Source organism: Urocitellus parryii, chromosome 11 (genome assembly GCF_045843805.1).
Source record: "Urocitellus parryii isolate mUroPar1 chromosome 11, mUroPar1.hap1, whole genome shotgun sequence".
Taxonomy (NCBI): domain Eukaryota; kingdom Metazoa; phylum Chordata; class Mammalia; order Rodentia; family Sciuridae; genus Urocitellus; species Urocitellus parryii.
In genome coordinates, this window is record NC_135541.1 from 112,321,888 (window position 1) to 112,346,963 (window position 25,076).

General features: G+C 36.7%; 1 pseudogene; it reads left to right on the forward strand.

Moving 5' to 3' along the window:
• The first annotated feature begins 121 nt into the window (after nucleotides 1-121).
• On the forward strand, nucleotides 122-16,445 carry LOC144249368 (vomeronasal type-1 receptor 90-like; annotated as a pseudogene).
• Nucleotides 16,446-25,076: the final 8,631 nt, after the last annotated feature.

Consider the following 25,076-nt stretch of genomic DNA (forward strand, 5'->3'; position numbering starts at 1 on the left):
GTACCTCACCTTGGTGTTGGGCTTCCAGACCCTGGTGGTATCTTATGATGGATGCTACTACAACTAAAGTTGGTGGTGGCAACAATGGAGTTAACTTAAGAGAGCAGTGGGGTATCCCAACATGAATTCAAACTCTTACAGAGATGGGGCTGAAAGGGGGGGCTTTACACTGGCTTTGGATGCCTGTTCTGATGCAGCTGCTCTTAGGCCTTGTCTTTCGTCACAAGGTGGTGGCTACTGTGTGTTGCGGGCCATGTCCCCAGATGGAGGTAGGTTAGGCCTGGAATCCCAGGTGGATCAAGGGGTAGACCTGCACTTAACCTGGTCCTGGATTCCCCCAAAGATTGGAGGCGGTGGTCCTCGGCTTGAACCTGAGCTCTGGCGTGGTTCTGCCTGTTGGCGGCTGGGTGAATCCAGGCCACCTGGGCCAGGGCTCCCACACAGGTCAGCAAAGGTGGTCCAAGAACCAGGTTTTGGCTCCTTGGTTTTCTCCATTAATATTCTGATTGCAATGTTGTTCAATTTTGTTTTAATTTGTATCATTCTTTTTCTGTTGCTTACTTTGGATTTAATTTACTTTTCATCTTCTGATTTCCTAAAGTAGGGGTTTAGATGATTGAGTTTAGATTTCCTTTTCCAAAATATACATTGAGTTCGAATAATTTACTCAGTTACTGATTTTACTGCATATCACAATTTTGATAGATTACTTTTCCATTTTATTTCAGCTAACATTCTTTCTTGATTTGTATTGCTTTGTGCCTTATTCAGAAGAATAAACTCCCCAAGCATTTGGGGGAGTTGCCCATTATCTCTCTGCTTTCTATCTTAAGTAAATTAGGGTCCTAGATGAGTATCACATTATAATTTGTTTAAAGTTTTGGGTAAGGCATGTTTCAACCTAGTCTTTTAGGATGTGGTCTGACTTGCTGAATGTTTCTTGCAAACTTGAATGTGTGTCCTGACCTTGTTGGAAGAAGTAATGTGTAAAGGTCAATTAGATCCAGTTGATTGGTAGCACTGGTGAATGTAACTCTGTCTTTACTTATTTTCTGCCTGCTGAATCTCTTCATTCCCAATGAATGAGTGTTGAAATCTCCAGTTATGATATACATCATACTGTTTCTCATTACAGTTTTATCCATTTTTCACTCTTGTATATTTATATCTTTTGAGGAATGACCCCTTTGTCATTATGTGATGAGCCCTTGGTCCCCGATAATTCCCTAAAATTCTTATGAACACTGGAATTAATATTTCTGCATATGCTATTTTCATTTTATTGGTTTGGTATTCCATACTTTCCCTGCCTTATGTAATCTAATTGAGACATTTACACTATTGCATGTGTCATTTTTCATCAAATATTTTTGGATTATTTTTTGTACCAGAGATTAAACCCTGGCCCCACTTTGTCACTATACCACATCTCCAGCCGTTTTACGATTTTTTTTTTTTTTAATTTTGACACAGGATCTCAACAAGTTACTTAGGCCCTCACTAAGTTGCTGAGGCTGGCCTCTACATTGTGATCCTTTTGACTCTGCCTCCAGAGTCAGTGGAATTACAGGCATGTGCCACTGCACCTGGTGCAAATACAGTTTTTTCAACTTATTTTACTAGTTGCCCAGGAATTTGAAATATATATTTATAATAAATCCTAGCCCACTTCCAGATAACCACCTATTTTACAAGTATGGCCAGTATCCGAAGTGTTGCTATCATTCATCTTACTTACCCAGTTAGCATTGCATCAATCAATACCATGTGGCTATTTTATTTTTATTCTGGATAAACTGATTCCTTAGTGTTTTCCTCCAATTTCACTGTAATGTACTAAGACATTATTTTCTTTGCTCTAAATAGACTTCTTCAGATTCACATCATCAGGTTTGGTAAATTTGTCCATTATTCTCTCCTAGTATTCCCTGATTTTGGTTCCTTCCTGTGGTTTTAATGACAGATATTTTAGAATAATTAATAGGCCACTTATGTACATTTCACGTTTAAACATTTTATTATCACTCTCTCTGAGTTTTGTTACTTTTTGACTTGTTTTGAGGTATTTTGGAGACTTATTCTGCAGTGTCTAGTCTTCCCCCAGGTCCATCATGAATTTTTACATTGCAGAAGTTACGTATTTTTGTCATTGTGTTTTCATTAGATTCTGTTGAAAGTTCCATCTCTCTCCAGAAAAAAGGTAATTTTTACATATTATATCTGTATTAACTTTAATTTTTAAAATTTGTTCTTTTTTTAATGGAATGAAACTGAAAATCAATGATAAAAGAAGGAAGGAAAAATCAAGCATCACTTGGAGAATGAACAATAGGTTGCTGAATGATCAATGGGTTTTAGAAGACATCAAGGAGGAAATTAAAAACTTCCTAGAGTTAAATGAAAACACAGACACAACATATCGGAATCTATGGGACACATTGAAAGCAGTTCTAAGAGGAAAATTCATTGCTTGGAGTTCATTCCTCAAAAAAAGAAAAAACCAACAAATAAATGATCTCATACTTCATCTCAAATTCCTAGAAAAAGAAGAGCAAAACAACAGCAAAAGAAGTAGAAGGCAAGAAATAATTAAAATCAGAGCTGAAATTAATGAAATTGAAACAAAAGAAACAATTGAAAAAATTGACAAAACTAAAAGTTGGTTCTTTGAAAAAATAAATAAAATTGACAGACCCTTAGCCATGCTAATGAAGAGAAGAAGAGAGAGAACCCAAATTACTAGCATACGGGATGAAAAAGGCAATATCACAACAGACACTTCAGAAATACAGAAGATAATCAGAAATTATTTTGAATCCTTATACTCCAATAAAATAGAAGATAGTGAAGGCATAGATAAATTCCTTAAGTCTTATGATCTGCCCAGATTGAGCCAGGAGGATATAGACAACCTAAACAGACCAATAACAATAGAGGAAATAGAAGAAACCATCAAAAGATTACCAACTAAGAAAAGCCCAGGACCGGATGGGTATACAGCAGAGTTTTACAAAACCTTTAAAGAGGAACTAACACCAATACTTTTCAAGCTATTTCAGGAAATAGAAAAAGAGGGAGAACTTCCAAATTCATTCTACGAGGCCAACATCACCCTGATTCTGAAACCAGACAAAGACACTTCAAAGAAAGAAAACTACAGACCAATATCTCTAATGAACCTAGATGCAAAAATCCTCAATAAAATTCTGGCGAATCAGATACAAAAACATATCAAAAAAATTGTGCACCATGATCAAGTAGGATTCATCCCTGGGATGCAAGGCTGGTTCAATATACGGAAATCAATAAATGTTATTCACCACATCAATAGACTTAAAAATAAGAACCATATGATCATCTCGATAGATGCGGAAAAAGCATTCGACAAAGTACAGCATCCCTTTATGTTCAAAACGCTAGAAAAATTAGGGATAACTGGATCATACCTCAACATTGTAAAAGCAATCTATGATAAGCCACAGGCCAGCATCATTCTGAATGGAGAAAAATTGAAGGCATTCCCTCTAAGATCTGGTACAAGACAGGGATGCCCTCTCTCACCACTTCTGTTCAACATAGTCCTCGAAACACTGGCCAGAGCAATTAGACAGACGAAAGAAATTAAAGGCATAAAAATAGGAAAAGAAGAACTTAAGATATCACTATTTGCAGATGATATGATTCTATACCTAGCAGACCCAAAAGGGTCTACAAAGAAGCTATTAGAGCTAATAAATGAATTCAGCAAAGTGGCAGGATATAAGATCAACACGCATAAATCAAAGGCATTCCTGTATATCAGCAACAAACCCTCTGAAACGGAAATGAGGACAACTACTCCATTCACAATATCCCCCCCCAAAAATAAAATACTTGGGAATCAACCTAACAAAAGAGGTGTAAGATTTATACAATGAAAATTACAGAACCCTAAAGAAAGATAAAGAAGAAGACCTCAGAAGATGGAAAAATATACCCTGCTCATGGATAGGCAGAACTAATATCATCAAAATGAGGATATTACCAAAAGTTCTCTATAAGTTCAATGCAATGCCAATCAAAATCCCAACAGCATTTCTTGTAGAAATAGATAAAAGAATCATGAAATTCATATGGAATAATAAAAGACCCAGAATAGCAAAAACAATACTAAGCAGGAAGTGTGAATCAGGCGGTATAGCGATACCAGACTTCAAACTATACTACAGATCAATAGTAACAAAAACAGCATGGTACTGGTACCAAAACAGGCGGGTGGACCAATGGTACAGAATAGAGGACACAGTAACCAATCCACAAAACTACAACTATCTTATATTTGATAAAGGGGCTAAAAGCATGCAATGGAGGAAGGATAGCATCTTCAACAAATGGTGCTGGGAAAACTGGAAATCCATTTGCATCAAAATGAATCTGAATCCCTATCTCTCGACATGCACAAAAGTTAACTCAAAATGGATCAAGGAGCTTGATATTAAATCAGAGACACAGCATCTGATAGAAGAAAAAGTTGGTTATGATCTACATACTGTGGGATCAGGCTCCAAATTCCTCAATAGGACACCCATAGCACAAGAGTTAACAACTAGAATCAACAAATGGGACTTACTCAAACTAAAAAGTTTTTTCTTAGCAAAAGAAACAATAAGAGAGATAAACAGGGAGCCTACATCCTGGGAACAAATCTTTACTCCACACACTTCAGATAGAGCCCTAATAACCAGAATATATAAAGAACTCAAAAAATTAGACAATAAGATAACAAATGGCCCAATCAATAAATGGGCAAAGGACCTGAACAGCCACTTCTCAGAGGAGGACATACAATCAATCAATAAGTACATGGAAAAATGCTCACCATCGCTAGCAGTCAGAGAAATGCAGATCAAAACTACCCTAAGATACCATCTCACTCCAGTAAGATTGGCAGCCATTAGGAAGTCAAACAACAATAAGTGCTGGAGAGGATGTGGGGAAAAGGGCACTCTTGTTCATTGCTGGTGGGACTGCAAACTGGTGCAGCCAATTTGGAAAGCAGTATGGAGATTTCTTGGAAAGCTGGGAATGGAACCACCATTTGACCCAGCTATCCCCCTTCTCGGTCTATTCCCTAAAGACCTAATAAGAGCATGCTACAGGGACACTGCTTCATCGATGTTCATAGCAGCACAATTCACGATAGCAAGATTGTGGAATCAGCCTAGATGCCCTTCAATAGATGAATGGATAAAAAAAATGTGGCATTTATACACAATGGAGTATTACTCTGCATTAAAAACTGACAAAATCATAGAATTTGGAGGGAAATGGATGGCATTAGAGCAGATTATGCTAAGTGAAGCTAGTCAATCTTTAAAAAACAAATACCAAATGACTCCTTTGATATAAGGGGAGGAAACAAGGACAGGGTAGGGACGAAGAGCCTGAGAAGAAGATTTACATTAACAGGGTTGAGAGGTGGGAGGGAAAGGAAGTGAGAAGGGAAACCGCATGGAAATGGAAGGCGATCCTCAGGGTTATACAAAATGACATATAAGAGGAAAGGAGGGGTAAGACAAGATAATACAAATGGAAGAAATGATTTACAGTAGAAGGGGTAGAGAGAGAAAAGGGGAGGGGAGGGGAGGGGAGGGGAGATCGTAGAGAATAGGACAGACAGCAGAATACATCAGACACTAGAAAGGCAATATGTCAATAAATGGAAGTGTAACTGATGTGATACAGCAATCTGTATACGGGGTAAAATTGGGAGTTCATAACCCACTTGAATCAAACTGTGAAATATGATGTATTAAGAACTATGTAACGTTTTGAACGACCAACAATAAAAAAAAATAAAAAAAATAAAATTTGTTCTTTTTAGTTATACATGGCAGTAGAGTTCATTTTGATATGTTTATACAAACATGGGGAATATCTTATTCTAATTAGGATGTCACTTTTGTGGCTGTACATGATGTGGAGTTTCACTGGTCATGTATTCATATATGAACAGAGAAAACATATGTCTATTCATTCCACTGTCTTTCCTATTTCCATTTTATTTCCCCCACTCCCTTCCCCTTTTTCAAACTCACTGAACTTCTATACCCCCTCCAATTGTGTGTTAGCACCCATATATGGGAGAGAACATTCATTATTTGGTGTTTTGCATGCTGTTGCATATTGACAATAGCTCATTTAAAGGATCATCTTCTAATTCCAGTATCAGGGAGATCAGTAGGTCTCCTTATAATAATGTTACTTCATTTTGTTTAGAGATCAAAGGGTCCCTCTTGGTCACATATCTAATAATTTTTCATATAAATTTTATAAGCTACATTGGAAGCAGAATTTTATATTGTTTTTGCCCAAGGACAGTGCATGCTGCCTCTAATAAACTGATTCCTTAGTGTTTTCCCTCAATTTCACTGAGACATGGTTTTCTTTGTTCTACATAGAATTCTTCAGATTTCCTTCATCAGGTTTGGTAAGTTTGCACAGCTCTCCCCTGAGTACTATCATCCAGGAAAGAATGTGCCTCGGCTTACCTCAACCACTATCCACTAGCTCTGCCTCAAATATTCTATCGATTGATTCATTTTAGTATGGAGATTTATTAACTTTTAAAAATTAGAGCATAATGTCTATACATATTAGTTGAGTTTATCCCAAGAAACTCATACATGCTGTTTTATTTCTTATTAAATCCTCTTTTCTTTTCTTTCTTTCTTTCCTTTTGGTTTCAAGGATTGAACCAAGGGACACTTAATCACTGAGCCACATTCCCACCCCATTTTTAGTATTTTTTTTGTTTTTGTTTTTGTTTTGAGACAGGATCTCACTGAGTTGTTCACAGACTCCCTAGTTTGCTGAGGATGGCTTTGAACTCACAATCTTTCTGCCTCAGTCTTCCAAGCTGCTGGGATTACAGGTGTGCACCACCATACCCAGCTCATCATTGAAATTTGATTGGCATCTTGAAATCTGAAGTTGAGAACTTGGAAACCATGGAACACAGGACCCTGTAGTACTCAGAAACCAGGTTCTCTATGTGACAGTTCTTAAAGAAGAAAATGCCTATCATACATTGCAGGGAGAGGACCCTCAGAGCCATTGGGAGGGCTCAGGTTTGAGGAATCTCACCAGAGTACAGGAATTACAAAGTCTGAAATAAGTTCACACTAATTTAAAGTTGGTATCAAAGTAATAAAATTGCTGTTGGCTACATGATCTGACCCTTCAGCTGTTACATGCTTTTGTGTCAGGGTAACTTAGGGAACGCTTGGAGCACAGCTCTCCCCTGAGTACCAGCATCCAGGAAAGAATAAAGGAAAATTAAGAAACACATAAATGTTCCACATGGGACACCATACTTGTCTCTTCCCAGGGGAGATCTTATCAGACTTATAGAGGCACTAAAATTACCTTTCTGTGGAGAAATGAGCTATGCTGGTTTGTCTGAGGTCATTGCATCCCCTGCAAACCATCTGGTAAGTGCCTCTCTGTTCCAGATGGGGGAAGGCAGGGCCTGAACCAGTGGTCTCCCAGTCAGATTTCAGGTTTGGATCAGCAGCCATCTCCAATTACCATCTGCAACTCAAAGGCTGTTTTCCTTCCACTCCATGGGAAAATTTCTTGCTAGCATTCTTATTGCTTTAATTTAGTGACTAATAAAATTAGTAGTTTTTAATATAAAATGCTATTGATAAATTTAGATATGAAATCCTGTAATTGATTTCAATTATACATTCCTTTGCTGGAATATAATGACTTTTGTTCACTTAATATCATTTATCAAGGAACATGTTATTCTCCTTTCATTTTACAGACTTTTGCTATAAGTTTCGCTAAATATACTCAATTTTTCTTTTAGCTTCTTTGTAATCTATTAAAGCTTTTAAAAAATAAAGTGATCTGTAATTTAAGTTATTAAAAAGAATTTTTAAAATGCATGTTGTAGCTCACTGGTAGAGCACATTTAAGGAACTGGGTTTGATCATCAGCACCACATAAAAATAAATAAATAAAATAAAGTTAATTTAAAAAAAAATAATTCGAAGAGAGGTTCTTCATTCAAAGTATCACCTTTTTTTTATTAGTTGTTCAAAACATTACATAGCTCTTGACATATCACATTTCATACATTTGATTCAAGTGGGTTATGAACTCCCACTTTTCCCCCATATACAGATTGCAGAATCACATCGGTTACACATCCACGGTTTTACATACTAGTGTCTGTTGTATTCTGCTATCTTTCCTATCCTCTTCTATCCCCCCTGCCCTCCCCTCCCCTCTCATCCTCTCTCTCTACCCCATCTACTGTACTTCATTTCTCTCCCTTGTTCCCTTGTTTTCTTTTCTTTTCTTTTTTTTTTTTTTTGGAAGGAGACCCTCATCGTTATACAAAATTACATATAAGAGGAGCTGAAGGGAAAGGGGGAAAAACAAAGTATCACTTTTGAAAGAGTTTGAATATGCACATACATACAAAATACTAACCAGCATTTTCTCACAAAAACCTTTTTTGCACTCCTACTAATTTAACAAACATTACATTAGTGGAGACACTACTTCACATGACCTCTCTCCACTGGGCCATGTCTTATCAGGGGATAATGAAAGTTGGACTGTAATTACATCATAAATAAAAGAACCAACGATGGTAGAAATTTTCTTTGCCTTGATAGAAAAGGGCTTAGAATCTAATTTATCAGAATTTGGTGAGGATGAAAGCTGTCCATGTATTTTTTGATCATATATTTAAAAATATCTCTTATAATTTCATTAATAGTAGATATGTCAAACCCATAAATGAGGGTAAAATTTCAAAACAAAATTTGTATTTATTTTATTCATTGATTATTAATGTATTTAACAGAACTGGGCATAGATATAGCACTTGTTGAGCACATTCATGGCACTGGGTTTGATCCTCAGTACTGTATAAAAATAAATAAAATAAAATTATCACCTGTGCTACATCCTCAGACCTTTTTATTTTTTAGACATCATCTCACTAAGTTGCCCAGGCTGGCCTAAACCTTGTGATTCTGCTGCTTCAGCCTCCAGAATTGCTGGAATTACACGTGTGCCCAGGTATAACAAAATGTTCTCCTCTTCCCTGAACTCATGTTTTGTGTTAGATTTTTGATGCTGCCCACCTCCTGATAAGTACTTATAAGTACTTAAGATAAATGTGAATAAATTTAGTTTTCTTGGTAATAAAGCACAAAGGATATGATGGGAAAGGAAAAGGAAAGTCATTTAGTGAGAACATGATGCTGTCTTTGTTGCATTATTGGGATGATCAGAGAGACCTTCTCACAGAGGACACTTAGTATTTCTGAGTGTTGACAGTTCATGATGTTGAGAATGCAGCTCTAGGTCTTTTCTGCTTCTTTCCTTTGCAATTGTAATTACCCATTTTTTTATAGTTTTCTTAAATTATGTGTAAAATATTGACACGGTAGATACCCATGTGTAAGCAAGCACTCCAAACTATACTTTAAAAATATTTTAATTTGCAACACAGAGTATATAATTCTTACTTTGTGTGTGTGTGTGTGTGTGTGTGTGTGTGTGTATGGGGAGGGAGTTTTGGGGCAAGTGGATGCCATACTTGTCTTCATGTAGTCCTCAGATTTTCTAGTTCATCCTCCCTGACCTCATGAATTTCACAAATACTGTGCCCTTGATGTAGGACAGATGATTCTGGATATCTGAGGAATTTCAGGAAGTAATTTTATTTAAGCTGCAGTGGTTCAGATGAGCTAACGCTAAAAATCTCTGGACCCTTGATGTGAAAATTCTTTAGAATTTTCTTTAGTCAGTGGGATGAATACACGACAGTGGGTGGGTACCTAACTGTTGCTTTCATGGGCTGGACTTGTAGCTCAGTGGTAGAGCAGTTGCCTAGCACATGTGAGGTTCTCGTTTTGATCCTGAGCACCACACAAAAATATATAAATGAAATAAAGTTAACTTCAATAAAAAAGAAATGCTTTGTCTCATATTTTAGGTCAGACAGATGTTTCCCAAGTTTTTTTCCAAGAAAATCAAAAAATAGTAACCTTTGCACAATAAGAAGCTTGATTACAGACCTACTTATTACAAGGAGAAACCTGCCCTTTACAACCAAGGAATCTTTGACCCACAATAAACTCTCCACAGAGATCCTGCTGACAGTCTTTGTGAAGCTCTTGTTGACTAGGAGAGAAGCTTATAGGTTATAATTGTGATGGGGACTTTGGAAAGCTCAATTATGGTGAGGAGTTTTTTGGTGGGTACCTTGTGGCTTTCTCATCCTTAGCACCAGCTGTTGAGTTGGTGATGATTTTGCTTTCCCCCAGTTTCCTCAGTCTCCCCCAGTTCTCTTGTTCTTTTCCAGCTCAAATTCTGCCAAAAGTTGGGGTGTGTTGACCAGTGTACCTCCAGATCTAACTCACTCCAGTGTGCATGGTCACTCTCATTTCTTGAAATTTTTCCCCTATTTTTACCTTTTTTTTAAATAAAAAGAACAATATTAATGGCAATCATGGTGAAGTCAGCTACTGTGGTGTAGTGATATCTAGCCAAGCTGTGCTCTCTCAGGTACCTAAGTCACCTGGCTAAAGGCCAGTCATAAATCATCATGCCTCACATTCATCTTGAGAAATATGCAGTTTACACTCATGTCATGGACAAAAATACAATTCCTTCCTCCCTTCCTTTCCTTACCCTGTCATCAGGTCACTGATGTAACCATACATACCCACACTCACAGGGGGGTTTGCTGAGGTCTTTCTTTCTCTCATCATACTCCCAATTTCTCCTAAGTGCTGGCTCAGGAGCACCAACATGACCATTTTTCACTTATCTATGGTCAATTTGATGACAGCATAGAGCTCAAGATTGCCTCTGGTCTTAGTAATTGCAAAATAAAACAATGTCTGAAGTGAATGCTTTAAGGATTCAGGTATTAGTAGGAATGTGAACGGTGTTCTCTCTCTCCCATGGGTTGGCCAGCTTTCACCATGAACGCCAAGGTCCTTCAACCTGAGTGTAGACTGTGTATGTGCAGACTTTTCTCTGAATTTTGTTATTCCATTCACATATTGTTTTTTCACATCACTGCTCATATGGCCTCTCCTTTTTCTTTTCTGTTGTGGGCTTACAATTGTGAGCTGTTTTAGAGATTTTCTCCATGTTACTTTCCCTGTGATTTATCTCCTTATTGATCTTCCTCCAGTCTGTCTGAAAGCAACTGGATTTCTCCCATGTACAAGAAAACATTCTTGAACCTGAGTCATTAGGTGAGTCCGCTCCATTTTGAAATTGTCATTTGCAAGAGTTCCTATATTATCCTGCTCTGTGTGGAGAGCATCTGTCCTTTCCCCTGACCCCCTGAACTTTGCAGTCTCCCCCAGTGTGAGTTTGAAGAGGCATGGATAGGAAAAGACACGGCAGATTTCTTTTTGCTTGTTTTCAGAACATATTGATATTCTCCAGAAAAAGATTGTCTAATGCAATGTTCAGAATGTCTATCTACCTATCTTTCAGTAATTACATACAGATATAACAATGATTCCTGGAGCATGGGCTTCACTAATATAGGTGTGGTATATAAATTTGGAGAGAACTGATGCTTGGTGATAGTTTGTGTGGTCTTTTGGGGGGCTCCATGCAAGCTAACATCAGGGGTGGCTGGTGGATGCACCTGATGGGGTCACTTTCCTGGATTCATGGTATGGTGAAAGGAGATCAGCTTTTCTGCCTCAAGGAAGATTTGTTGGTTTCAGGTAGTGACCCCCTTAACCTCATGACAGCTTGTGCAGCATCTGCATACATCTGTCTATGCTCATCCATTTATGTTTGTAGGACTCCAGTACCTCAGTAAATCTGAGAATTATGTAGTCCTATCTCTTCAGATTACAGATTTTTCAAACAGGCTACTACCTCACCTGTTTATAAGGTTATGTAGTTTTAAGACTTATTTTTTCAAAAGAGTTTTCAAGGGAAGCCTGAATTTCCTGGGAATAACTTGAGAATTCAAGTTGACAGCAGGATTTATCTCATATTATTCTTTTAGGATATGATGTGAAAGGTTTTGCTCATTAATTGATCCTACTCCTTTGAAATATTATCTGGATATATTTTGTAACTTAAATGCAAGAGATGTGTAGAGAATGGGTGTATATTGTTTACAAATAAATGAAAAGTTAAGAAGACCATTTAGTGCTGTGTGCTTAAAGACAGTCTATGACTTCATGACAGCCTGTGACTTGTAAAACTCAGTATGGGATGATAACATGAGTATTTGTGATGTCTCTACTTGGCATATCAGAGGTATGAAGCTTAATTATCTGAGTGTGCAAATAGATAAATTTACTTGATTAATATGTTAGAAACCAAACTTTTTTCTAATTGTTATTATGAAGTATCTATTTTAAAAATCAAAATTTTCAAATTGTTGAGACCTAGTGTCCACCCACCTCTGAATTTTTACTTGCAGCCACATCTGTGGCACCTGAACAGTGCAGCTGTCCCTCAGTAATTGAAGAACTGCATCTCTGTGTGGCTGTGAAAACAGTGTATACTCACATGTTTAATTTCAGAAAATAAATCTGTGCTAATACATGACAGGAACCTATTATCCCATGTTCTCTCCCTCATCTTATGGATGAATAAAGGCTTCAGTTAAAGCAAACAGCTGCATGGTGCAGAACATTATTCAACATGGTGGGCACCCCCAAGTTCTGTAGTGTGTGGTTTGAATTTGAGGTATCCTCCAAATGCTCATGTGTGATGCAAGGCAAGAAGATTTAGAGAAAAAGTAATTGGGTTATGAGAGCCTACATCCAATCAGTGCATTCACTGTGAATCCTTTTATGGGATTAGTTGAATGTAAACTGAGGGTGGTGAGGTGTGGCTGGAGGAAGTGGGTCATGATTGGGGGTGTATATTTTGTATCTGGCAAATGGAGTGTCTCTTTGCTTCCTAATTATTTTGTGAGCCACTTCTCTCTGCCAGAGTCTTCCACCATAATCTCCTGTTTCATCTCAGGCTTTGAAGAATGGAGCTGCCCATCTGTGAACTGAGACCTCTAAACCCCCCCTCCCAAAACCCCATGAGCCCCCAAAGAATCTTCTTCTCTAAAATTGTTCTTGGCAGGTCTTTTAGTCACAGTAGAACAAAGCTCACTGAATGACTAGTATAACTTTTACACTAGATTTTCATAACTCTGCAGAGACATTGTTTCTTGCTCTTGGAAGACTTGAAAGCTTGGGCTCACATGGGAAACCACTAACTAAATCCTTAGAAAAGAATCATCCCAGTCCATTTAAATATGTCTGTGTTTATACTATGATTGCATATGCCTCTGACCTGCTGAAAAAAAAGCCTACAGTGTGTTTCTGATAATAATTGATAACTGCATTCTGATAAGACTAGGTTTTTCTGTTTTGAGTTTCTAGAATATTTAAGACTTAAAGGTACATATGATGATTCCAAGAAATGACTTTTTAATTTGCATGTGTCCAGCATTTAGGGATTATTAAAAGTATGCTACTTTCATATTAATTTTTCTTTGATTTTTCAAGCTATAACAGAGCTGGAAATATTTTAAAACTCTCAAGTCATATATGGAGGACTATTTGATAATAACAATAATGGTTGGTATTAGTATCCTGGGCATTATTGGATATTTGATACAATCACACAGACAATAGCTACAAAAAGCAATTTTTGTGATTACTCGTATTTTCAAATAATATTAATGGTCCAGATGTGTTTGTTGACCTCTCTAGTCTTGAATTTAATAGCATCAGATTGTTTACATAAAACCACAGTTTTTGACTGCAGACGCTCCTTAGACACATTTGTGTTCTACCAATAAATCATATTCTAGCCATTAACCAGAACAAAGAAGACCCTCACATAATACAAATGTTTGCATGGCTACCCTCTTGGCAGCCATTGCACAAAAGGATCTTATTTCCACGCTGATACAATTTTTTTTAAAGAGAGAGAGAGAGAGAGGGAGAGAGAGAGAGAGAGAGATTTAATATTTATTTATTTATATACATACTTATTTTTAGTTTTCAGCGGACACAACATCTTTGTTTTGTATGTGGTGCTGAGAATCGAACCTGGGCCGAACACATGCCAGGCGAGCGCACTACCACTTGAGCCACATCCCCAGCCCCCTGGCTGATACAATTTGGTCACTCAAATTCAATCCCATATTTAGAGCTATTACTTTGAACTGAGGACTTTATTAGGTTTGAAGAGAGGAAGAGGCATTCTGCTTACATTTGAAAAGTCTAACATGGTGGTGTGGAGATGCTGTGGGGTCCGGCAGTGTGTGTGTCCATCCAGCTGTGAGTCTGTCCTGGAGGGCAGGGGAGAGAGAGTTCTGAAGCCTCAGGAGGATGTGGGATTGACTTGGGCTCTGCAGGGAGAAAGAACGCCTCAGGATGAACCCACACATTTTGCTGATGACCATAGTGTAGGAAGGATTGATGAGGATGGTGATACTCATGGTAAAAATTTTCTCTCAGATTCTCACCAAATGCTGCTTCTTCATGAGGATGAATGGGAACAGTGAAGCTCCCAGCTTTCCTCACCTGAGCACCGTGTTTTTCTGTGAAATCAGTGTTGGGATCATAGCCAACACTGCTCTGCTTCTCTCCCACATCCCCACATTTCCTCTCAAGCACAGGCCCAAGCCCACTGACCTGACCATTGGTCACTTAGCTCTTGTCCACCTAGTGATGCTGCTGACCGTGGGGTTCATAACTGCAGACACTTTGGGGTCTCGGGGTTTAAGGGATGACATAATATGTAAGTCAGTGATTTACTTGTACAGGCTGATGAGGGGCCTGTCCTTTTGTACCACCTGCCTGCTGAGTGTCCTCCAGGCTGTCACCCTCAGCCCCAGAAGCTGCTGCTTGACAAAGTTCAAGTGTAACTCCTCACCTCAGAGCCTCTGCTGCTTTTCCTTCTTGTGGGTCTTTAATATGCTCATCAGTGGTCGCTCCTTGATCTCTATTGTTGCCACTCCCAATGTCACCACACACAGTCTCATGTTTGTTACTAAGTCCTGCTCTATTTTGTCTACAAATTACTTGCTCAGGTATATGTATTTCTCCCTTGTGACCTTCCAGGATGTCTTCCTTATAGGACTCATGGCCCTCTCCAGTGGGTACATGGTGACCCTCTTGTGCAGGCATAAGAGGCAGTGCAGCACCTTCACAATACCAGCCTGTCTCCAAAAGCATCCCCAGAACAGAGGGCCACAAGGACCATCCTACTGCTCATGAGTCTCTTTGTGGTTATGTACTTTTGGGACTTTGCTGTCTCCTCCTCTTCTGCAATGACATGGAACAATGATCCAGTTCGTTATTGTGTCCAGATGCTGGTGGGCAACGGCTATGCCACACTAAGTCCTTTGGTGCTAATCATCACCAAGAAACAAATGATGAGGTTCTTAACATCCCTGTGGGGTAAGGATGGCAAATGCTTAGTTATTCAGTAGTGGACTTTTTCTTTTAATATAAGTAAATATTTTCACTTTCTGTTAAGTCAACTGAAATTTATGAAGTTCTCATATGTCTTTTATGCATGTATTTTTATGTAAGTAGCTGACAAGTGGATCATAGTTTTAAAACACTATCACTCTCTGAAAAAAATTCAATCTTCTAATTCCTATCGTACCCATAAGAACTGATGTTCTCCCCCAGTATCAGACTGTAAAGAATAAGCACACCTCTGTATTTGCTTGGATGACCCTCTTGAAAAAATAGGAAGACATTAAAACACCTTGTCCCCAAAAAGGGACATCTGCAAGTCAAGGGAATGATGAAAAAGAACCTGTTGTGAAATATCCAGGTCAATATCATCTTGAAAGACACTGGCTGGCTCCCATGCATACTGGAAAGCAGAGAAAATTGGTGTTACCTACAGAAACCACTTTCTTGTACAGATGACCAGAATTACTGGTCACAGAATTACTAGTCCCAGAATTACTGGTAGCAGTGGAACAGGCCAACTGATCCCAGCACAAGTAGCAGATACAAGCTCAATTCTTCTTGAGTGGGTTCTTAATGCTTCTGTTATCATCAGAGGATAGTAAACTCTCCCTTCTTCACTCTTCCAAAGTGAATTCTCCAGAAGCCTCCAGTCTCAGATTAGGGTAGCACTATTCATCCCTCTTGTTCTGGGGTTTCAGCTTCTTAGACTGCACAGCTACTAGTTCCTCTGGCTCTCCAGCCTGCAGACAGCCATTGTGGACTACTTAGTTTCTGGTTGCATGAGCCAATCAATAATCCCCCCTTTTATAATTATACTTCCTGTTGATTCTGTTCCTCTAGAGAACACTGACTTATGCACTGACCTATAAAAGACTTATTTTTTTTCTAGTGTGGAGGGTAGATTCTGCTCATGAGGTGCCCACCAGTGGACTTGCAGGTGAAGTGCCCTGACGAGGGAGGCACTGCTTATCCAGCCCTTCACCCTTGAACATCCCCAAGAGCATATTTCAATAGACACATGTTTTTACATTTTCTTTAGTTTCTCAGCAACCTGTCCCACTACCCTAGCATAACTGGGATGTGGACCTGTCCTGGGGACAGATCAAGAGGCCAAGAAGAGCAGGGAAAATGCACTGGAAGGATTCACCAAAAATATTTGGAGTATTATTGTGATTATACTTTTACATGTTTTATATATTTGCTAATTTGTATGTCATAATAGGCAAAGTTTATTTGAGTTATACCTCAAGAAACCTATTCAAAACAAATTGAAATGGAGAGATCCTAATACCCTGACAAATAACTTGGTGACTATAATAACTAATTAAATACTCATACAATATGTCCATATGCGTTAATAGAATGTAAGTAACATTATAATAATTGATGTTCAAAATGTGGCAATGTATAAAGTTTGTAAGAAACTTAAAAGTTCCATAAAGTTAAATTATGACTATCTTTGTACTCTAGTATAATTTAATAATAATAGTAGCAGAGAATGATACAGGATAAGAAATTTAATTATCTATATTCCTGCAAAATCTATAAGCTGCTATAAAAAGCTATAGATCTTATAAGTGCTTAATTATTGAGCCACATCCCAAAACCTTTTTAAAATTATTTTCTTTATAGAGACAAGATCTCACTGAGTTCCTTAGGGCCTCACTAATTTGTTGAGGCTACCATTCAACTTGTGATCCTCATGCCTGAGCCTGATGAGTTACTGGAATTACAGGTAGATCATATTAAATAAAAAAGTTAAGCTGTCCAGGTATAGGGATGCATACCTGTAATCCACGTGACTCAGGAACCTGAGGCAGGAGGATTGTGTGTTCAAAGCCAGCCTGAGCAAAAGCGAGGTGCTAAGCAACTTACCGAGACCTTATCTCTACATAAAAAATAACAATGTCTGGGTATGTGGCTCAGTGGTGGAGTGACCCTGTGTTCAATTCCCAGTATGCCCCCAAATCAATTTTTTAACTATTTTATATATGCTTTGGATACCAGAATATTATAGTTCCAATCATTGCTATACCTTTTTAATAGCATGCTATATCTTTTTAGCAGATTACAATGCTGAATATTGGTATTTCCATCTAAAAATAATAAAATAATATTTGAATTCTTATTTTTATAGGAGAATATTAATAGTAACATAGAATGCACACAGACAAAAATCAAAATTTCTCAAAAATGCTTTTTAACAATCTATTATCTATGTCACATGTGTCTGAGAATCTTGTTTCTTAACATGAATGATGTGAATATTTTTTTTTCTGCACATTGTAGGGTAGGATAGTTAGTATGAAGGACTCCTGTTCTAACTTCTGGATAAATTAAGATAAACATTAATTTAAATACTTAGAAATATTTACAAGAATATGTATAATCTGGAAGTCCAAATATAAAGAATTATTTAAAACTAGATTATAAAGCAAATGGAATTTTGTGTTCCCCTGTGATAGCCCAGGTACCAGGTATTCACCTTTTGGGTGGGACAGATATCTGGTGGAGTGGGACAGTTCACATAAATTTCAACAGCTGATTAGATAAACAGCACATGGGCCATGGGAAGTGTCAGGCAACTTTAAGAGGGATATTACAGACAAGAGTAGGGTGAGTGACAAGTAAGAGAGGATATAGCTTGGATACAGTGTCAATAAAAGTTTTCCTTAAAACTCACTGGGATTTCAAGTTTAACTTACACGTGACTCAAATATCTGATGTTATTGATTCCAATCAGGAGAAAAAGGAAATGAAAATTTACTCTCAAGAATTACTTGGATTTTAATTAGCTATATACGGGTGGAGAATTTTACATTATAGAACACTCAAAGCCTATGTTCTGTAAATGTTGATGAGAAAAAAACATGATCAATACCATTTCAAATATTTTATTATTACATGTGTAATAAACATAGAAATTAAATATTTAGACATCTAATATTTAGTCTTTTTAAAAGACTCTCTGGTGTCAAAATCTGAGAGAGTTATCCTGAGTGGGTTTATTTCCCATTTATTTCGTGTTATGCACATTTATCTTTCCCATGAACTGGCCTGACAGTGATAATAGAAACCATATCCTTCTGACCAGACAAAACAGGTATTAGGACCTTTGACACCAGAAACTATAGAAGGGAATCCAGAGGAGAGAGGATCCTAGTCTGGGTGGGTGGTTATCCCAGCACAAGTCGCTGTCTGACTCCTGGCACATCTGGACCTGACTTAAGCCAACCTAGATGATCAACACAGAGACAAATAGAAGATGAGAGAGAAATTACTAACCTGGCATAACGGAGTGCCTTTTAAGACAACAAATAATGGTTCTCTAGATTTCCTTCACTATACAAAACAAATGACATACCATGTCTTCCTTAACTATCTGTCTGTGTACATAAGGTATTTGGGTATTTTGGCTCTTGTTAATCTGTCTTAAACAGGGAGTTCTAATATCTCATAGGGATACTGATTTTAGTTCATTTGTACATCTGCTGAGAAGGTGGATTGCAGGAACACATTAATTCTACTTTTAATTTTATTTTTTAGTACCAAGGATTGAAACCAGGGGCACTTAACCACTGAGCCACATTTCTAGCCCCTTTTAGTTTTTATTTTGAGATGGCATCTCATTAAGATGCTTAGGGTCTCTCTAAGTTTCTGAGGCTGGCCTCCAACTTGCAATCATCCTGCCTCATTCTCCTGAGCTGCTGGGATTACAAGTGTATACCACCATGCCTGGCCCACTTTATTTTTTAATGCCAGTTTCATACTGATTTTCCTACATGCTGTACCAATTTATATCCCTGCCAATAATATAAAAAGATCACAATTTATCTACCATTTTCTCAACAGTCATCACCTTTAGTTTTGTTTGTTTGTTAGCATAACAAGTATGAAATGATGTCACATTATGGAATTTCTTTATTGGCTTATTGACAAATTACAATTGTATTTATTAGGTAGAAGATAAGGTTAAAATTTGTGAAGATAATATGTAATGATTAAATAAGGGTTGTGATATATTACTTTTAGTTTTGTTTTACATTTCCTTGATGAGTAATTGATAGCATTTTATTACTATTTGGGCCATTTATATGCCTTCTTTGTGATAAATGTCTAATCAGGTTCTTTGCCCAATTTTATGGAAAAAAACCTAATTTATTCATGAGTTCATTTCTTCAATACTTATTTCTGAGATCCCCAGTCAGGTGAAAGCAAAGGAAAATATGAAAAAATGTAGACAAGGAACAAATTCTTATTTAAGGCACAAAAGTAAACACTAAGATATAAAAAGGAGTGAATTACAAGAAAACCTTTCTCAACACTGGGTCTACAGGTAAACCATGATATTTTCTCTTAAGAAGAGCATAGCCAAAGCTAGTGGTGTGTGTGTGTGTGTGTGTGTGTATGTATGTTTTTGTTTGGTACTGGGGATTGAACCCAGGGACACTTAACCATTGAATTACATTCCCAACCAATTACTTTTCATTTTGAGACAGAGTCTCCAAAAGTTGCTCAATGTGGCTTCTAACTTGGAATCCTCCTGTCTCAGCCTCCAGAAGTGATGGATTTACAGGTGTGCACTACCACATGTGGCTGAATCCACCACCTTAGGGTCGTGATTTGGCTCTGTCTGTGATCTCTTCAGCTGTCCCTGACATATAAGGTAGGCTTTTGAGAATTTGAGAATGAACAGGAGAATAATTAGTATTTAAAAAGCACTTAGCTTTTTTTTAGCATTTTACACATATGAATGTATTTAATCTAGATGATAACACAATAAATTTATAACAATAGGTAATACTTAGGTTAATTACCCTGGTTACATCTTAACAATGAGAAAACTGAGAATAGGGAAATGAAGTACTTTTCTCAAGATCACATGCCTAATGTTTGCCATGGATCATCTGCTATCTGTCTTTGCCCATTTTCAAATAAGTTATTAGGTTACTGCCATTAAGTTATAGGAACTTCCTATGTATTCTGAATGTATTATTATTGTTATTTTTACTAATAGTAATAAACTAGCATTTTATTACTATTTGGTCCATTTATATGCCTTCTTTGTGATAAATGATATATATTATTATTATTTGCAGTACCAGGATTTAACCCAGGATTACTCGATCAGTGAGCCAAATCCCCAGTCTTTAAAAAAAACTAGGTTTTTTTAGTTGTATTTGTACACAATATGCTTATTTTACTTTTATGTGGTTATGAGGATTGAACCCAGCACCCTGCACATGCTAGATGAGCACCACACCACTGAGCCACAGCCCCAGTCCTCTCCCAAGTCTTTTTTAATTCTTATTTTGAGACATGGTCTTGCTAAGTTGCTGAGGCTGGTCTTGAACCTCCTGCCACATATTCTAAAGTCACTGGGATTACAAGTACACCACCATAGCTCTTTTATTTCTCTTTAAAACTTTTTCTTAGATTAAAAAAAATTGGATTGTGTTGAGGGTGAATCAGTGATAGAGGGATTGCCTAGCATGTGCATAACTCTTGTTTTGAGCCCCAGTACTAAATAAACAAATATATGAATGCAATATAAAAAAAATAAATTTTGGATTGACAGATAATATTGATAACTATTTATGGTGTGCAGTGTAATATTTTGATACATGGATATATTTTGTAATTATAAAATCAGAGTAATTAGTATATCTAACACATTGGGGGTGAAAGGATAAAGAGAGATTGGTAAATGTATCTACTATATTTTCTTCTAGGAGTGTTGTAGATTCAGGTGCCACATTTCAATCTTTAATCTTTTCTGAATTTGTTGCTTAGAATGATGTTAGATAAAATTTTAATTTCTTCTGTATGTGTATATAACTTTTCCCCAGCACTGTCTGTTGAGTAGACTAAAGGAAGTGTAAAAGACTTAACTTTCCCATTATACATTCTTGGCATCTTGTGAAAGAGTGGTTGTGTATGTATGAGCACATTTCTGCATTTTTCCTTCTGTTTCATTAGTCTGAACGTTTATTCTTATTCCAGAATCACAATGTTTTATTTACTATTTGCATTGAATACATGTTGCAGCCAGGAAGTGTAATGCCTTCTGCTTTGTTCTATAGAAGCCTTTAAGGCCTGATCACTTCTTAGAAGACCCCTAATACTATTATATTGGCAATACCTTAAATGTGGAGAGGACACATTCAAATACTAGTTGGGTGATTTTAGCTTTATATAGAGATTAGGTTTATTTTTCTGTTTCTGTAAATTATCCTACTGGAATTTTGATGGGAATTTTATTGAATCTGTAGACTGCTGTGAGTAGTGTGGATATTTTAACCTATTCTTTCTATCAATCTATAAACATGGGATGTTTTCCCAATTATTTGTAACTGCTTTAATTTCTCTCAACATAATATTATATAGTTTTCAGTGTTAAAGTCTTCCACTTCCTTTGTTTATTTATATGCATTTGATTATTTTTCATGCTTAAAGTTTTTTTTCACATTTGAAACATTTAGTATTTGGATCTGAACACTGGGATGCTTTACCACTGAGCAACAACTGGAGTCTCTTTCTTAATTTATATTTTTATTATGGAAAGTATATATGACATATAAGCAGTATTTAAAAAAAATATTTATTTTTTAGCTTTAGGCAGACACAATATCTTTATTTTAGTTTTATGTGGTGCTGAGGATTTAACCAAGTGCCTCACACATGCCAGGTAAGTGTGCTACTCACTTGAGCCATATCCCCAGCCCATACATATGAGTAATACTTTTAACATTTAGTGCATTCATTTTATTATGGAATTGCAACCATCAGCCATTCCCAGTGCCTTTTATTCTTTCAAACTCTAACTCTATCTAATAAAACAAATTCACCATTGTCTTTTTTTCTGAGTCCTTGAAACCTGCCAGTCTATCTTCTGACACTATAAATGAGAAGAATCTAATTCTACCTTTTCAAAGTAGATTATGACAATATTTTTTCTTTTGCAACACATTTTACTTGATACAGGGTCTTGAAGTTTCTTCTGTAGTGAATGGTGTGCCACGATTTTTTATTTGCTATTGAAAGCCAAAAAATTCCAGGCCAGATTTTGATTCTAGATTCATCTACTTATGCATATTGTGTTGTTTTTAACATTGGCTATTGTAAATAATGCTACTATGAGCATAGGTATACAAATCATTTTTTCAATTTTTTTTCTGCCATACACAGAGAAGTACAGTTAATGGATCATATGTTAATTTATGGTGATAAATGTTACCATATTTTATTAGGCAAAATATGGATCACTGAGACTATTAACTTATAAAAGTATTGTAAAAACTTTTATGTATATACCAGAATGGGTAACCCAAGCTATGAATTTGAGAACAACCTCTCAGGTATCCCTTGCTAAAATCAAGCAAAAATTTAGCAATTTTGTGCCATCTTATAGGTAAATGGCTAAATTATCTATTACATATTTTCCATCTATGTGTATCAAAGTAAATCAGTTTACCTTATAAAGCTATAAAACCATGTATTAATTTCTTTAACATAGAATGCACATACAATTTTCATAATTATAAAACTGTTCAAAGTCTCATTAACACAACCAGTCCATCACTCAAAGTTAAACACTTGGTATACTCCTCTATAATGATTTTAAAGAGTTCATAAGTTGTTTCTCAGTACTGATTACCAACAAAGGACTGATTGGGGCATATCCACATTGCCACAATGACCTGGATACCATGACCTATTGGGTCATTGTTTTGTAGAATTCTTGAGGAGGAGACCATGCAGTCCAAACAGTACATGAACACAAAGAAACCCATAAGCAGCAGAATGGTCTGGGTGGCTCTTTGTTCAGGGGATGCAGCTGAAGACAGGTTGTTCAACTGAAGGTGCTGGTACTGCCTTTTATGCCTGCACAAGAGGGTCACCATGTATCCACATGAGAAGACCATGAACCCTATAAAAGACATGTCACTGAATATGCCCAATGTAAAAAATAAAAAATAAATGCCTGAGCAAGCAACTCATGAGTAAAATTGTGCAGGATTGAGTAATAAATATAAGACCATGCATGTTTACTGTGGAGTTGTCAACAGTAGAGATTGAGAAGTGAGCACTCAAGGACATGTAGAATACACACAAGAAAACCAGGGAACATAGGCTCTGATGTGGGGACTTATGTTGGAAATTTGCAAAGCAGTAACTTCTGGGGCTGAGGGTAATGACTTGGAGGAGACTCAGCAATTGGCCACAGATGCATGGGTTTATGTTTGGGTTATGTCCCATTTCCATTGGTGTATGTGTGTGTCCTTCTGCAAGTACCATATTGTTTTGATTACTATAACTTTACAGTAAGTTTGGAGATCAGGAAGTATGATTTCTCTAACTTTCTTTCAAAAACATTTTATTTGTTGTATTTGTGGCCCTTTGCCATTTGGTTTGAATTTGATGATCAGCTTTGTCATTTCTTCAAAAAAAAAAGTGCAATTGGGATTTTGATAGAGATCACATTGGATCTGTAGAACAGCAGAGGTAAAAGAGAGAATACCTCTCCTGTTCTGGATATGAGAGCAAACAGTTTTAATATTTCCCTTTTTAGAATAATGTTAACTGTGTTTTTTTCATAAACCTGCTTTATGTTTTTGAGAAGGTTCCCTTCTTTACCTAGTTTTTGTAATTCTTAAGAAAAAATTAACGAATCTTTAATTTTGTCAAATGACTTTTTCATATCAACTGAAATTATCATTGAGATTTTTATTTTCTGTGTTAATATGATGTATTACATTTACTGATTTTTTTATGTTGTACCACCCTTGCATTCATAAGACAAATTTTTTGGCACATTTTTATCCCTCAAAGTTGATAGTTTATATTAGTCTTGGGTTTGAATATTCTATGGGTTTTGACAAATATATAATGATGTTACCAATGTCTTTGGTATCAGAAAAAATATAGACTTATGGAATAAATCAGGAAATATGCCCTACTCTTTTAAGCTTTGGAAAAGATTGATAAGCATTTGTATTAATTTTTCAGAAGTTTAATAGGCTTCACCAGTAAACCCACAAAATAATGGACTGTCTTGGGAACATTTTGAAAATTTATTTGATCTCTTCAATTCTTATATATTCAAATTTTTCATATTTTTTTATATTTTAGAAATTAATAGGGATTAAACCCAGAGGTACTTCATCACTGAGCTACATCCACATGAAATTAAACAAGAAACATCAAAGAGATAACCTATCATTCTTTATCTTCACCCTCCTGAGAGGCTGGAATTACAAATGTGCACTCCATTTTATGACTCATTTGTTTTTTTCGTATCTTCTAAAAGTCAGCCTTGCCCTTTATCTCAGACACAAAGCTCCTGGGAATACAAAAACTCTCTTGTTAGACAACCACAATATTTTACAAAGGTCCACTATGCCTGAAGCTGTCCATGTAACAGTAACTTTAAACAATAGTCTTTCTTTAGAGCCACACAAAACTCCTGACATAGCACACTGCAAGTATAGTATCTATCTGAGGAATAGGCTGCATGGTGTTGCTAACTCTTTAACCTGCCTAATGACACAGGAAGAATAACGTACTACAGATGCCAATGAC